We start from the raw sequence: 17405 nt of genomic DNA on the forward strand, positions 1-17405 counted from the left end.
CCAGTTTTGGGTTGACGCAATCCTATATATATACCATAAGTCTTCGTGCCAGATTAGGGTTGACCCAAATTTGTTAGTATCCATGGAAAGATGCTAACACCCTTCCAACTAAGCTCACATAATTGATGCCAAATCAGTTTATATATCAGGGTATGTCATTAGATGAACGCTCGCACAATTACAGTTTCATTCTCAGTATTCAGTAAAGAACTCAGAGAGTTCTAAAGGACAATGGCTATCAGTTATCAGTTATCAGTTATCATTTATATTGCCATTAGAATTTAGTATTCAATCTCAGTATAAATCTCAGATACATGATGTATAATTTCATGCGCAGTATGGCATGTTCAGTATGTTCAACAGTTATAGTTTTAATGTATACTCATTCAGTTACTTCGTGATGTTTATTCAGTTAGTTATCATCTCATGCATATAAACCCATGTATCATCAACCTACCTCACTTAGCATACCAGTATATTCTATTTACTGATGTATACTCTTTCTTTATGCTATCATGTCTCATATCATAGGTTCGGACACTCAGGTTCCTGACCGTACTTAGCAGCTTAGGCTATCAGCAGCATATATAGTGGTGAGTCCTCATATTTCAAGGACAGAGCTATCATTTCATTATTTTAGTAGCTCAGTAGTCAGTTCAATCAGGGTTAGTTGGGGACTTGTCCCATAAACTCCATATTCTGATAGTTAGAGGCTTTTAGACTAGCTCAGCCAGTTATTCAATTTTTTAGATGTAGTTATCAGTTATACATAGTATCGCCATTAGTACTCAGCATCTTATTTTCAGTTTATAAACCTTACTATATTTTCATTTTTATTTCCACATATGTTTTTAGTATTACTATTCAGTGCTCATAGCAGGTACCAGTCATGGGTTAGCTTATGATCCTTTGAGGTTGTAAGCACCATGTGACGTCTGGGATGTAGACTCGGGGCATTACAGTTAGAGAACAGAATGTAGATGTTAACTCCTAAGGGGGAAATGGTGTGTTGCGCTGCCAGAGTACATTGTGTATGTCGTGTGCTGATGGTTTGACACAACGGATTGTAGCCAAAGTGCATTGTACGCGTTACTCTATTTACCTAGGAGCCACCAAGGCGTACCATAATTTACAAAAAATCTATTGTTGGAGTGGAATGAATAAGAATATTGTAAAATCTGTAGTTAAGTATACTAATTTTCAATAAGTTAAGGTTGAGCGCCAAAGGCCTAGTGGCACTATGCAGGAGTTCAACATTCCCACTTGGAAGTAGGAAGAGGTGAACATGGATTTTGTGACATGGTTTCATCATTCACATCGTCAGCATGATTTGATTTGGGTTATTATAGATAGAATGACCAAATCAGCCCTTTCTTGCCAGTCCATACTGACTATTCAACCGAGGATTGTGCCAAGATCTATATTAGAGAATTGGTTAGGTTTCATGGAGCCCTGTTGTCAATTATTTCAGATAGAGGTACCTAGTTTACCTCTCACTTTTAGAAGGCTTTTCAGAAGGGTCATGGTTCCCAAGTTCACCTTAGTACAGCTTTTCATGCTCAGAAAGATGGTCAGGCAAATAGGACCATTCAAATCCTGGAGGAAATATTGAGGGAATGTGCTATTGATTTCAAGGGTAGTCGGGAAGATAACTTGTCATTGCTCGAGTTTGCCTACAATAACATTTATCACTCCAATATTTAGATGGCTTCATTTGAGGCTCTCTATGAGTGGAGATATTGATCTCTCATTGGTTTGTTTGAGATAGGAAAGACTGCATTGATAGGTCCAGATGTGGTTTTTGAAGCTACGGAGAAAGTTTAGTTAATTTGAGAGAGGTTAAAAACACCCCAAAATCGATAACAATCCTATGCAGATGTAAGAAGGAAAGATTTGGAGTTTGACGTTGGTGATATAGTTTATTTAAAAATCTATCCCATGAAGGGATGAAGAGATTTGTCAAGAAGGGGAAGCTTAGTCCCCAATATGTTAGTCCGTACAGAATCTTGAGTCATTTTGGGAAAGTTGCATATGAGCTTGAGTTTTCCGTGGATTTGGCATCAGTTCATCCAGTGTTTCATGTCTCCTTATTAAAGAAGTGTATTAGTGACCCAGCTATTGTAGTTTCTTTCAAAAGCACGGATGTTCAGGATAGTCTTTCTTATAAAGAAATTCCAATCAAGATCCTTGATCTTCGGATTCCTAGACTAAGGAACAAAAAAATCCCCTTGACTAAAGTTCTTTAGTGGAATCTGTCGGTTGAGGGAGCCACTTAGGAAGCAGAATCAGATATGCAGACCAAGTACCCTCATCTTTTATCCGCAAACTCAAATTCAGCTTAAGGTAAGATTTTTCTCAGATTGACTTTCTTACATTTTCAGATTCATCTATGTAACCCATTTTATGTCATTGCATGCATTGACGAATGTCAATTCAAATTCATGTATCATATTTCAGACTCAGTTGTGTAATCATATTTCTAGTCATGCATGACCAGTATATGAACTCAGTTTTTTCGGTATTCTCAGTCTGACCAGTCTCATTCGAAGATGAATGTTCCCAAGGGGGAGATATTGTAATACCCCACAATTCTATTGGTTCCTGGGCCGCTTACAACTTATTCCTTAAAGTCGTAAAAACTCTTACTAGTTGTAAGTGGTAGTCATATCCAAGACAGTGTTTGAGTTGACATTCTGTTCCAGGTATGACTTGACCCTTATGAATCGTATAGAAGGATATGAGTCATATGAACCCAAGTAATAAGGACACCAGTGTAGACTCCTTGAGGTTTTTCCCAAGATACGAGTTATGGATACTAGTCGTATATTAAGGAACGAGTCGTAAGATGTGACATGTACCCTGACCAGTAGGCCATTCAAGAATCAAGCCTCATGTTTTGATAGCTTTAGAAGTTACTTGGACATATATTAAGTCCTCAAATAGCTGCTAGCTCATGAACAAGTAAAAATCTCCATTAGCGATTAAGTTCTTGGGAAATACATAACTATAGTTATCTTCAAAGTATCATAAGTTTTGTTTTACAAAGAATTTCTTATATTAAGACCCACTAACAGAAAGATATTTGAATTATATTTTTGATGATACCAATTTTAACTTAATCTAACTTTGGGGTGAGAAGTTATGGCCAAAATACTGAAGCATAATCAAGTTGTGTCTCACACAGTTCAGCATGCGAATTGTCAAGTCTAGCTCATATCCCGACCATACGAGTCATATGGTAGACCTGTAAGGAATGCCGAGACTTGTCTGTAAAGTTTATTTTAAGGGCTTTTTAGTCTTTTCTCCCCTTATAACTCCCATCCCACGACTTATAACCCTTGAGGGGCGTTACTTTTCTCCTATTTCATTAGTAAACATCTCAAAATCTTTTCATATCTCTCTCAAGAACAAACCCTAATAATCCTCCCCAAGTTCATTCATTCCATCATCTTCTCTTTAATAAATACCAAGAATTAGTCCCCTAATTCAAGAATTTCCAGAAAAATTAAGAATTAAGCTCCCTAATCCAAGAATTTCAAGAAAATCTTTCAAGATCATCTCCAATTTTTCAAAGTCAAGATTTATCCACCAAGTCAAGTCTATTAAGGTGTGTGGGGTTATGAACAAAGTTATCCTTCCACCCATGTGCCCAAACTGCATCATTTTAGGATTAAATTTACTTGTTTTGAATTAGGGTTCATACCCAATCTTCTATATTCTTGAAGCATGTGATTTTCAAGAGATTTAAAGCTTTAAGTTTATCAAGAACTGCTTATGTTTACATTTTAACTTATAACATTTACATTATGAATGAGTTTTCACTTCTTGACTTGACATTGTTGAAATAATTCAAGATTTATATTGAGCATGAAGTTTTGTTGTGAATTGTCATGAGTTTAAAGCATGAATTTTAAGCCTTGAATTTTAAGTATTGAAATTTCAAGGAGATCATGCTCTTAAGATTTTTTGATAAGTTTATACCAAGATTTAAAGAAAGAATTGATCTTTTGATCCTAAGTTAAGATATAGAATCCATATTTGTTCATTTTTATTATAATTTAAAGCAAAGAGAAGCATAACTGGTTTTCATTATATACCCTTATGCTGTTTTTAGATGGTTTTCTTAAAGCATGAGCATATAAGTAAGATGGTAGTAGTATTTAGCACCGAGTTGGGTATGAATCCAAGGTCACATGTCCCAGAACTATGCGTCACCATAGGTTTAAGCTCCAATAGTTGGCCAAGTATAGTGATCACTTAAATTAAGGTTCTATTTCGATGGCAAGGGTAGGACATCTCTCCCCAACATGGGTAAGGCGTTATTTTTGAATAATTTTCTTGCAAAAAAGTAATTATTAATTTAAAGTGAAGCAAGTTTTAATTAGAAGATAATCTATTAAGTGGTAAGAAAAGAACAATTAGAAATACACAAGTGTGAAATGGTCTTAACAAAAAAAATAAAGGCAAAAATAAAAATATTTAACAAAATAACATCAGCAATTGCCCTGTGCATTCTCACAATTTACTTAGCCAAAAAGTGAAATAGCTAAAATATCTTGTGAAGACTACCAAAAATGGAGATCCTCCCTTATCTATAATACTAGTCGCACGAGGCCCGTGCTGAGCCCGGACCTAAACTTTAAATATAATAAAAATAATTTAAATTGATTGAATAAGCATAATGTAAGTTATTTTTATTGCACAATTAATTTAGTGTTAATCAATGATGCTACCTTCATTTTCAATACTATATGACACCATTCACTAATTTCTACTTTTACTATAATGCATGTTTCAAAGGTGTGGATAAAATTATACATATATTTTTTTATTGAATTCTAAAATAATAGAAAAAAGCAATTAATTACATGAAGATTGTATTTAGTTCAACATGAACAATTTATAACTTTATACAAATGTAATTATCAAAAATTTAGTATCACTCTATTCTCCTTTCCCTCTTCTTCATCTCCTAATATTATATTTGATTGAATAAATTTCTTTAAAAAGTTAGAGTCCTTGTCCTTTTTATTTATTTTTTTATTAAAAATGCTAATTTATTGTAAATCAATGCATTAACCTTTTATTAAAACGATATAATATTTAATGCAAATTATAAGAAAGAGAAAAAGAATTTGGCTTTCCTTGTAAAGGAATTAAAGGTTAAACCATGATCAAAATTAAAATATAATATTTTTCAACATATCTTATCTATGACAAAAAATTAAACAAAGTGATTTTAAGTATTTTGTACCAATTATTTTTTCTTCTTGAACCAGAGTATAGAGAGGAATATATGATATAAGACATGCTTAAATCATTAAATGCAAAAAATATCTGTTAAATACTTTAATTGAGAAAGGAATTTTACCTTTAAAATTCCCTAAATTTTACTCTCTCCTTCCTTTATAATTGTTATAGTTTTTATTTTAAGAGTCAATCGATGTAATTTGGATCAATATTTAAAAATAATATAGTTTTTCATCATACCTATATGAGAAAATTATAATTTATATTACTTTTCATATATTTTTTTAATATTTAAATCTTATTTTTAAAATATCAAATTATTCTTATCTAATTTAATTTTAGAAATTAATCAAATTGACTTTCTAAAAGTGAATTCTGAGAATTAAAAAGGAACGGTTGGAGTGCCAAATGCACATGGAGAACAAGGTAATTTAAGCATTGTAAGCTTTCACACTTAGTTCAAATGGATACGTAACTTTATTTAAATCAATAAGGTGTTAATTTATTTTTCGAATTTACCTTATTAGATAAGTACTTTTAAATATATTTTAGAAAACATATCAAATTAATATTACTATTTAATTAAGAAAATTTGGTAAATATATTTCTTACTTTTGAGAAGTGGGTAACCTTTTATATATAACCAACAAGTTATATTAAATTAATACTGCTATTTCTTTCGTCTTAAAATAGTTGGTATTTTTATAAAAAGATTGTTTTAAAGTAATTGATATGTTTAAAGGATGTAAAGATAATGTTTTTCAATTGTACCCTTAGTAATTGATTCTCATATAAATTAAACAAGATTCATGTAATCAATATTAAAAAGATAACAGCATTATATTAATCAATTTGCATCCCTTATTAATTTTTTTCATAGTTATGTAAAATATATATATATATGTCAACTATTTTTAAATAAAAGGAGTACATACCAATTATTTGGAGATGAAGAGAATGTTAATTAAGAATAATTTAGTTAAAATATATTTTAATTTCAAAAGGTGACTGACTTTGTACAGATTAAAAACACCATATTATGAATGACAATATAGGGAAAGGAAAATTCCTTAAAAATTTGTACCATTTTTGAAGTATTAAAAAATATAATATTAATTATTACAAATTATTTTTTATTTAATTGCAAAAATAATCAAAAATTAAAAGCAGGGGAAGAGAGTGTGAAAGGGCTACCTAGATTGTGTAAATCAAACAAAAGTAGTATTCTTGTAATGAGTGTTCTGAATCATCCGGCCAAGACCAATGTAGTTGCAGATGCCCTCGATAGGTTGTCCATAGGTAGTGTTGCTCCCATTGAGGATGGTAAGAAGTAGTTAGTTTAGAAAGTTCATCAGTTTACCAGGCTAGGTGTCCGTTTGGTTTATTCATCTGAGGGTAGTGTTTGGGTGCAGAGTAATTTAGAATAATCTTTGATTTCCAAAGTGAAAGAAAAGTAGGATAGAGATCTCAGTTTAGTTAAGCTGAAAGAGTCAGCCAGAGCTCAGACAGCATAGGTTTTCTCCCAAGGGGAGATGGTGTATTACACTGTTAGGGTAGATTGTGTGTGTCATGTATGGATGGTGTGAGACAGAAGATCCTTGCAGAAGCGCATGTTGTGCGCTACTCGATTCATCGAGGGGCCATTAAGATATACCGCAACTTGCGAGAATTCTATCGGTGGACTGGAAAGAAAAAAGATATTGCAGAGTTTATAGCTATGTGCTCAACATGTCAGCAGGTAAAGTTTGAGCATCAGAAGCCTAGTGGGTCTACGCAGGAGTTTAGTATTCCCTCTTTGAAGTGGGGAGAAGTGAACATAGACTTTGTGATGAATTTTCCTTGTACTCGTCAACAGCTTGATTCGATTTGGGTTATTGTGGATAGGATAACCAAATCTGGTCATTTCTTGCTAGTTCAAACCTTTTATTCAGTCGAGGATTATATCAAGCTCTATGTCAGAGAGTTGATCAGGTTGCACGGTGTTCCATTGTCCATCATTTCAAATAGAGGTACGTAGTTCACCTCTCACTTTTGGAAAACCTTCTAAAAGGATCTTGGTACCTAAGTTCACCTCAGTACAGTCATCCACCCTCAGACAGATGGTCAACCAGAAAGGATCATTCACACTTTAGAAGATATGCTAAGGGCGTGTATTGTCGACCTTAAGAGAAGTTTGGATGATCACTTGCCATTGATTGGATTTTCTTATAATAACAGCTACCTTTACAGTATACAGATGGCTTCATTTAAGGATCTTTATGGGAGAAGATGTAGATATCCCATTGAATGGTTTGGGGTAGGTGAGGCCACGGTAGTGGGGCCTTACTTGGTGTTTGATGCTTTAGAGAAAGTGCAGTTAATCAGAGAGAGGCTTAAGATAGCTTAGAGCCGACAGAAATCTTATGCAGATGTGAGAAGGAAAGATCTAGAATTTGAAGTTGGTGATTATGTGTATTTAAAAATCTCTCCCATGAAAGGAGTGAAGAGTTTTGGCAAGAAAGGGAAGCTTATTCCCCGATATGTTGGTCCTTATAGGATTTTGAGTATTTTGGTAAGGTAGCTTATGAGCTTGAGTTACCTGCAAACTTACCATCAGTGTATCCAGTGTTTAATGTCTCCTTGTTAAAGAAGTGCATAAGTGACCCAGCAATTGTAGTTACAATAAAGAGTGCAGATGTTCAGAACGGTCTCTCTTATAAGGAAGTCCAAGTCGAAATCCTTGATCATCATATTCACAGACTAAGGAACAAATAAGTTCCTTTGGTCAAAGTTTTTCGGCTGAATCAGTCCGTCGAGGGAGCTACTTGGGAAGCAGAAGCAGACATGCAAACCAAGTACTCTCACCTCTTCTCCGCAAACTCAGACTCATCCTAAGGTAATAGTTTTCCTTAGATTTACTTTTTCCTATACTCAGTTACAGTTACATCACACTCTCATATCACTCATGCATTCATGAAGCAGTTTAGACAGGTGTCGTGTCTCTAGAATTTGGTCATGCTTTAGTTATGCATGTCATTATCAGTACCGTTCCTCAGTTCTTCTCAGTTCAGTCAATCTCATTCAAGGATGAATATTCCTAAGGGAGAGATATTATAAGACCCCGCAAAGTCCTATTTATTTTAGTCCTATATAGCATGTTAAAAGAGGTCCCAGACTTAGAAAAAAATTCAGCTAAGTGTTAGGACATAGTTATTTCTAGGGACTTCAAACTTTGATGAATTTTAATTCGACCTTACCGACCTTAAAATACCAATTTCCAAGTTGATTCATGATCAGGGTCACTTGTAGGTCATCTTAGGCGAGTTTTGAATTTTTATGACTTGTGTAAGGGTGAGTTTGGATATCCAAAAATAGAAAGGGGTCGCGATAGGGCCGTGCCATAAGGTCCATTTTACCCAGGCTCAGGGTCATGCCATAAAGTCTTCTTGACCCGAGCAGGGGTCGCATCGTGAAGGCCGCTTAACCCAAGAAGGTGTCGCGATGCGATGGTAACACCATCTAGCATTTTATTATCCGGGTTTGTGGAGGAAAATAGGTCATTTTCCCCTTACATTTTTAGCCTTAACACAAGATCAGGCCTTCGAAAAGGCAAAATTCATTCTTTGTTCACAAAATCCTCGCAAGAAACAAAATCCTAGTTCATCAAGTTCAAGAAATCCCCAACAATCTTTAAGAAATCAATAATCAATGTATGTTAGGTGTTCATCCTTGGGTTTTCTTCCACCCTTGGAGTTCAAGAACTTTTTTTAAAAACTTAAATTATGATTCCCATGTATGGATTGAATTATGTTCATGTTTGTGTTGTTAGATGGGCTTCAATTCAAGATTTAATTGCAAGTTTCATGAATATGAGATAGCATATATGTAATTGATGTAATTCCCATGTCAAAACCCTTGTATTGTGAATTGGTTGGTGTAGTTATGATACATTAACATGTTGTTCATGCAAAAGTACAAGGTTAGGCCTCCTAAGTGTTTGACAAAATGCCTAAGTGAATTAACTGTGCATTTGTGATCCATGGGTGATCTTAGTATTGTGCTCATGCTATTAGTATATGTTTAAAATACTTCCATATTAAAGATATGCCTTGAAAGTGTTTGATAGATTGTCTATGTGAATTGAATAGTATAATTATGATATGTTAGCATGTGTTCTCATTCATGTACAAGTTCATGACTTCCAAGTATTTGACAAAATGTCTCAAAGACTGCATTGTGAACAATTGACAATTGTTATATTTTCAAGAATTGCTATGTCTTATTATTATTAATGCTATCTAGCCCTAGGGGTATTTATTACCCAAAATCTAGCTGTTTACTTAGTTGTAGTAGCTATAGAATAGTCCTAGTAAATGTCAAGAACAGTAGTAATCAATCGGTTAACAGAATTAAGTGAATTCAATCTAATACAATCAGTCAACACGATCATCATTAGTTCAGTCACGCCTATTACAATTTTGCCATCATTTTAGTGTCCATTAAGTTGGGAGTACGATTCAGCAACGAGAGAACTCAGGGATGGGGGCATTCCTACCAGCAGAGGGTTTGACCCTTGGTAGCAGTCCCTACGTTACAAAACTACGTAGCCAGCATAGGGTAAGTTGTCCTCTGGCCAGGTTAGGGTTGACGCAATCATATATATATATATATATATAGGCTATATATTTCATGAGTCTTTCTAACAGATTAGGGTTGACCCTACTTTGTTAGTATCCCATGGCAAGGTGCTAACACCCTTCAAACTAAGGTCACAGATTGGATCCCAAATCAATTTATATATAGGGGTATGTCGTTTAGATGAACACTACTACAGTTAAAGTTTCTATCTCAATATTCAGTAAAGAACTCAGACAGTTATACAGAACAATGGCTATCAGTTATCAGTTATCATTTATATTGTCATTAGAATTCAATATTCAGTCTCAGTATAAATTTCAGATACATGATGTATAATTTAATGCACAATATCGCATGTTCAGTATGTTCTGCAGTTACAATTTTGCATGTATACTCATTCAGTTACTTCGTGATGTTTATTCAGTCAGTTATCATCTCATGAATATAAACCTATGATAATCAGCCTACCTCATTTAGCATACCAGTACATTCCACATACTAATGCATACTCTTTCTTTGCGCTATGATGTCTCATATCATAGGTTCAGACGCTCAGGTTCCTGACCATACTTAACATCTCAAGCTATCAGCAGTAGATATAGTGGTGAGTCCTTATATTTCTAGGACAGAGTTATCACTTCATTATTTCAGCAGCTCAGTAGTCAGTTCAGTTGGGATTAGTTGGGGACTTGTCCCATCAACTCCATATTCAGATAGTTCGAGGCTTTCAGACTAGCTCAGCCAGTTATTCAGTTTTTCAGATATTGTTATCAGTTATACTCAGTATTTCCATCAGTATTTAGTATCTTATTTTTATTTTATGAACTTTATGTCATTTTTAGTTTTATTTTCACATATGTTTTCAGTTTTACTATTTAGTGCCCATAGCAGGTATCAGTCCTGGGTTAGCTTGGATCCTTCGGGGATGTAAGCATTGTGTGGCTTCTGGGGTGTAGACTCTGGGTATTACAAACTTGGTATCAGATCTTAAGGTTCTAAAGAGTCCTAGGAAGTCTGAAAGTCGCGTCAAGTAGAGTCTTGTACATAGGTGTGTAGTGAGCCACACTTATGGACAAGAGGCTATGAGATATTTTAGGAAAAGTTTCCCTTCCTTCAGTGTTCATATAGTGTGAGTGAGCATTATCTTAAGTTTAACTCTCTATCTAATCTAATTTTCCCTTCTGTTTACAAAATATGCCTCCCAAAAGAACCAACAAAAGAAGAACAGGAAATCATCCAGCAGCTCCGCATGTTCAGGAAGATCCCCTTATTGAGAACGTTTATCATGTAGAATTCAGAGCCGCTTTCACCACTTTAGCTCTATATGTAGTAGCCAGAATGATCGCCCAACTACTATTCAGGCCAACCCAGTGGCCAATACTGCTACAACTAAAATTTAGGACTTTACCTGAATGAACCCTCTATTATTTATAGGGTCTAAGTCTGAAGAGGACCCACGGGAATTATTTGACATGGTGCATAAGGTAATAGATATTATAGGGGTAACCATTAGTGAGAGTGCTGAGTTAGCTACCTATCAATTATAGGATGTGTCTCACTCATGGTTCAAGAAGTGAAAGGTAGATAGGGGCGCAGATGTAGGGCTCGTAGAATTGGAGGAGTTTGCTACTGCCTTTCTAGATAGGTTCTTCCAGTTGGAGTTGAGGAAAACTAAGGTTTTAGAGTTCATTAATCTGAAATAGGGCAACATGACAGTGAAGGAGTATTACCTTAAGTTTTCTTAGTTGGCCCGGTATGCTCCTCATGTGGTAGCTGATAGAAGGTCTAAGATGAGCAAGTTCATGTTGAGTGTATCTAACAGTGTGGTCAAGGAGTGTAGGGCCACAATGCTGATAAAGGAGATGGACTTGTCCAGGTTGATGGTCTATGCTCAACATATTGAGGAGCTAAATACTAAGGAGAGAGAGAGGAAGAATAAGAGGACTAGAATAGGTAGCTTCAACTTCACTCAGCCTAAGTCAGAGGGTAGTAATTGCCCTCAGTTCTACTCAAAATCTTCATTGCCAATTTCGTCCTCAGCAAGAGCACCATTGCTGAAATTCAGAAATAATAATAAGTAAAGGGTGACAGAATCCAAATCTCAGGGTAGTGTTAGTAGTACCTGAACAAATCCTCTCTATCAAAAGTATGGTAGAAACCATCAGGGTGTCTGCAGGGCTGGCAGCGACATATTTTTTGGGTATGGCAAACTAGGTCATATAATCAAAGAGTTTCCTCAGGTGGGTTTCCAGAGTCAGCATAATCATCCCCCAGCTTAGTTCGGTCGCCCATTTCAACAGGGTGCCACTTTCAGTGCCACTAGCGGGAAGCGCCCAAATAGGGTCCATGCACTCTAGTCCCGATGGGATCAGGAAAGTTCTCTTGATGTGGTTATTGGTGCCTTACAAGTTTACCATTTATATGTTTATGCTTTGCTAGATTTAGGAGCTTCTTCATCTTTTGTAACTCCTTACATAGCTGTTGACTGTGAAGTCAGTCCAGAAATCCTAGCAGAGACTTTCTCAGTCTCTACCCCAGTGGGTAAACCTATCATAGATCGGTGGGTATACAGGAACTATACAATTATGGTATCTCAGAAAGTTACTTCAGCAAACGTAATAGAGTTAGAGCTGACAGATTTTGACATTATTCTCGATATGTATTGGCTTTATACATGATATACATTAGTTGATTGTAGAAACACAGTTGTCTGTTTCCAATTCCCAAATGAACCTGTCCTAAAATGGAGGGGTAGTACCTTAGCACTTAAAGGTCAACTTATTTCATACCTTATAGCGAGAAAAATAATATCTAAGGGGTGTGTCTAGCATCTTTTTAGAGTTAAGTATTCTAGTTCTGAGACTCTTATTCTTGAGTTAGTTCTAGTCACAAGTGAATTCCCAGATGTGTTTCCCGAAGATCTTCCTAGAGTTCTTCCCAAAAGGGAAATTGACTTTGGAATAGACCCTTTTTATGATACTCAGTCCATCTCTATTCCTCTATGCAGAATGGATCCATTTGAACTTAAAGAGTTAAAAGAACAGTTAAAAGATATCCTAGATAAGAGATATATCAGACCCAGTATATCCCCTTGGGTTGTACCAGTTCTATTCATGCGCAAAAAAGCCGGTTCTCTCAGAATAGGTATTGACTCCCTTTAGTTTAACAAAGCTACCATCAAGAATAAGTAACCACTTTTTAGAATCTATGACTTGTTTGACCAACTTCAGGATGCCAATTACTTTTTTAAGATAGACCTCAGATCAGGCTATCATCATCTCAGAGTCAGAGAATGTGACATTTTAAAAATAGCTTTCAAAACTCGGTATGGTCACTTCAAATTCCTAGTCATGTCATTTGGTCTTACCAATGCACCAGTAGCTTTCATGGACTCGAGTGCAAAGTAGTTCAGAATCATCTTTGGTTTCCAAAGTGAAAGAAAAACAGGACAGAGATCCCAGTTTAGTTAAGCTGAAAGAGTCAGTAAGATCATAGAAAGCAAAGGTTTTTACCCAAGGAAAGAAGGTATGTTATGCTATTAGGGTAGATTGTGTATGCCATGTGTGGATGGCGTGAGATAGAAGATCCTTGCAGAAGCGTATGGTGCACGCTACTCAATTCATCCATGGGCCACAAAGATGTACCGTAACTTGCGGGAAGTCTATTGGTGGACTGGGATGAAGAGATATATTGCAGAGTTTGTAGCTAAATTCTTAACATGTTAGTAGGTTAAGATTGAGCAGTAGAAACCTAGTGGTTCTATGCAGGAATTCAGTCTTCCCACTTGGAAGTGGGAAGAAGTAAACATAGACTTTGTGATGGGTTTGCCTCGTACTCGTCAACAGCATGATTCAATTTGGGTTATTATGGATAGGATGACCAAATTAGCATATTTTTTGCTAGTTCATACCTCTTATTCAGCCAAGGATTATGCCAAGCTCTATGTCAGAGAGTTGGTTAGATTGCACAGTATCCCGCTGTCCATCATTTCAGATAGAGGTACGCAGTTCACCTCTTAATTTTGGAAAGCCTTCCAAAAGGGTCTTGGTACCCAAGTTCACCTCAGTACAGCCTTCCAACCTCAGATAGATGGTCAAGCAAAAAAGAACCATTAAGATATTAGAAAATAAGCTAAGGGCGTGTGTTGTCGACCTTAAGGGTGGTTGGGATAATCACTTTCCTTTGATTGAGTTTGCTTATAATAACAACTACCATTCCAGTATACATATGGTTCTGTTTGAGGCTCTTTATGAGAGAAGATGAAGATATCCCATTGGGTTGTTTGGGATAGGTAAGGTTGCAGTAGTGAGGCCTTACTTGGTGTTTGATGCTTTACAGAAAGTACAGTTAAGCAGATAGAGGCTTAAGACAACTCAAAGCCGACAGATGCAGATGTGATAAGAAAAGATCTCGAATTTAAGGTTGGTCATTATGTGTATTAAAAATCTCTCCCATGAAGGAAGTAAAGAGATTTGGAAAGAAAGGAAAGCTTAGTCCCCAATATTTTTGTCCTTATAGGATTCTGAGTTGTTTCAGTAAGGTATCTTATTTGCTAGAGTTACCTTCAAACTTAGCATCAGTGCATCCAGTGTTTCGTGTCTCCTCGCTAAAGAAGTGCACAGGTGACCCAGGAGTTGTAGTTCCTATAGAGGGTGTAGATGTTCAGAATGGTCTCTCTTACGAAGAAGCCCCAGTCAAAATCCTAGATCATCATAATCGCGGACTAAGGAACAAAAAAGTTTCTTTGGTCAAAGTTCTTAGATGGAATCAGTCCGTTGAGGGATATACTTGGGAAGCGAAAGCGGAAATGCGAACCAAGTACTCTTACCTCTTCTCCGCAAACTCAGACTCAGCCTAAGGTAATAGTTTTCCTTAGATTTACTTTTTTCTATACTCAGTTATAGTTGTATAACACTCTTATATCAGTCATGCATTCATGAAATAGTTGAGATATGTGTCATGTCTCCAGAATTCAGTCATACTTTAGTTATGCATGTAAGTATCAGTATAATTCCTCAGTTTCTCTTGGTTCAGTCAGTCTCAATCGAGGATGAATATTCCCAAGGCGGAGATATTGTAAGACCCCACAAAGTCCTAGTCATTTCATTCCTATATAGCATGCTAAAAGAGGTGCCAGACTTAGAAAAAATTTAGTTAGGTGTTAGGACTTAGTCATTTCTAGGGACTTCAAAATTTGATGAATTTTAATTTAACCTTCCCGGCCTTAAAATACCAATTTCCAAGTTGATTCATGATCAAGGTCACTTGTAGGTCATCTCAGGGGAGTTTTGAATTTTTTGGACTAGCGTAAGGGTGAGTTTGGATGTCCAAAAATAGCAAGGGGTCGCGATAGGGACGTGCTGCGAGGGCCAGTTGACCCAGGATCAAGGTCACACCACGAGGGCTACTTGACTCGAGCAGGGGTCGCATTACAAGGGCCGCTTGACCCAAGCAGGGGTCACGGTGTGGAGAGGACCCCATCTAATATTTTAATATCCGAGTTTATAGGGGCAAATGGGTCATTTTATCCTTACGTTATTTAGCTTTAACATGAGATCAATCCTCCAAAAGGGAAAAATTCATTCTTTATTCACAAAATTCTCTCAAGAAACAAAACCCTAGTTCATCAAGTTCAAGATCAAGTTTCAAGAAATCCCCAACAATCTTCAAGAAATCAATAATCAAGGTATGTTAGGTGTTCATCCTTGGGTTTCCTTCCACCCTTGGAGTTCAAGAACTCTTTTTAAAAACTTAAATTATGATTCTCATGTATAGATTGAAATATGTTCATGTTTGTGTTGTTAGATGGGTTTCAATTCAAGATTTAATTACAAGTTTTATGTATATGAGATAACATATATGTGATTGATGTAATTCCCATGTCAAAACCATTGAATTATAAATTGGTTGTGGTAGTCATAATGCATTGGCATGTTTTTCACTCCCAAGTACTAGGTTAGGCCTCCTAAGAGTTCGACAAAATTCCTAAGTAAATTAACTGTGCATTTATGATCCATTGTTGATCTTTGTATTGAGCTCAAGCTATTACTACATATTTAAACTACTTCCATGTTAAAGCTATGCCTTGCAAGTGTTTGATAGAGTGTCTAAATGAATTGACTACTGTAATTACAACATATTAGCATGTGTTCTCATTCATGTACAAGTTCATAGTACAGTCAGTCAACACAATAAGTATCAATTTAGTCAAACCTATTATAGTCTAGCAATCTGTTCAGTGTCCAATCAGTTGGGAGTAGGATTCAGCACCGAGCAAAACTAGGGATGGGGGCATTCCTGCCAGCAGAGGTTTTGACCCTTAGTAACAGTCCTTACATTACAGAACTACGTAGCCAGTGTAGGGTAAGTCGTCCTCCGGCCAGTTTAGGGTTGACGCAATCATATATATACATATATATATATATATATATATGTTTATATATATATATATATATATATATATATATATATATATTTCATGAGTCTTCCTGCCAGATTAGGGTTGACCCAACTTTCTTTGTATCCACATCAAGATGCTAACACCTTCTAACTAGTGTCACAGATTGGACCCCAAATCAGTTTATATATCAGGGTATGTCAGTTAGATGAATGCTCCCACAGTTACAGTTTCAGTCTCAGTAAAAAACTCATATAGTTCTGCAGAACAATGGCTATCAGTTATCAGTTATCATTTATATTACCAATAGAATTTAGTATTCAGTCTCAGTATAAATCTCAAATACATAATGTATAATTTCATGTGTAGTATTACATGTTCAGTATGTTCAGCAGTTACAGTTTTACATGTATACTCATTCAGTTACTTCGTGATATTCATTCAGTCAGTTATTATCTCATGCATATAGACCCATGTATCATCAGCCTACCTTACTTAGCATACCAGTATATTCCACGTACTGATGCATACTCTTTCTTTGTGCTATGATGTCTCATATCATAGGTTCAGACGCTCGGGTTCCTTATCGTACTTAGTAGCTCAGGCTATCAAAAGCAGATATAGTGATGAGTCCTCATATTTTAAGGATAGATTTATCATTTCATTATTTCAAAAGATCAGTAGTCAATTCAGTCGAGGTTAGTTGGGGACTTTTCCCATCAACTCCATATTCAAACAGTTAGAGGCTTTCAGACTAGCTCAGGCAGTTATTCAGTTTTTTAGATATTGTTATCAGTTATACACAGTATCGTCATCAGTATTCAGTATCTTATTTTTAGTTTATAAACCTTATGGCATTTTTAGTTTTATTTCCATATATGTTTTCAGTATTACTATTCAGTGCTCACAGCAGGTACTAGTCATGGGTTAGCTTGTGATCCTTTGAGGTCGTAAGCACCGTGTGATGTCTGGGGTTTAGACTCAAGACATTATATTTAGAGAACAAAATGTCGATGTTTACTCCCAAAGGGGAAATGGCGTGTTGCGATGCCAGGGTAGATTGTGTATGCCATGTGCTGATGGTTTGATATAATGGATTTTGGCGAAAGCGCATGGTATGCGTTACTCTATTCACCCATGA

This window comes from Capsicum annuum, chromosome 4 (genome assembly GCF_002878395.1).
Source record: "Capsicum annuum cultivar UCD-10X-F1 chromosome 4, UCD10Xv1.1, whole genome shotgun sequence".
NCBI lineage: Eukaryota > Viridiplantae > Streptophyta > Magnoliopsida > Solanales > Solanaceae > Capsicum > Capsicum annuum.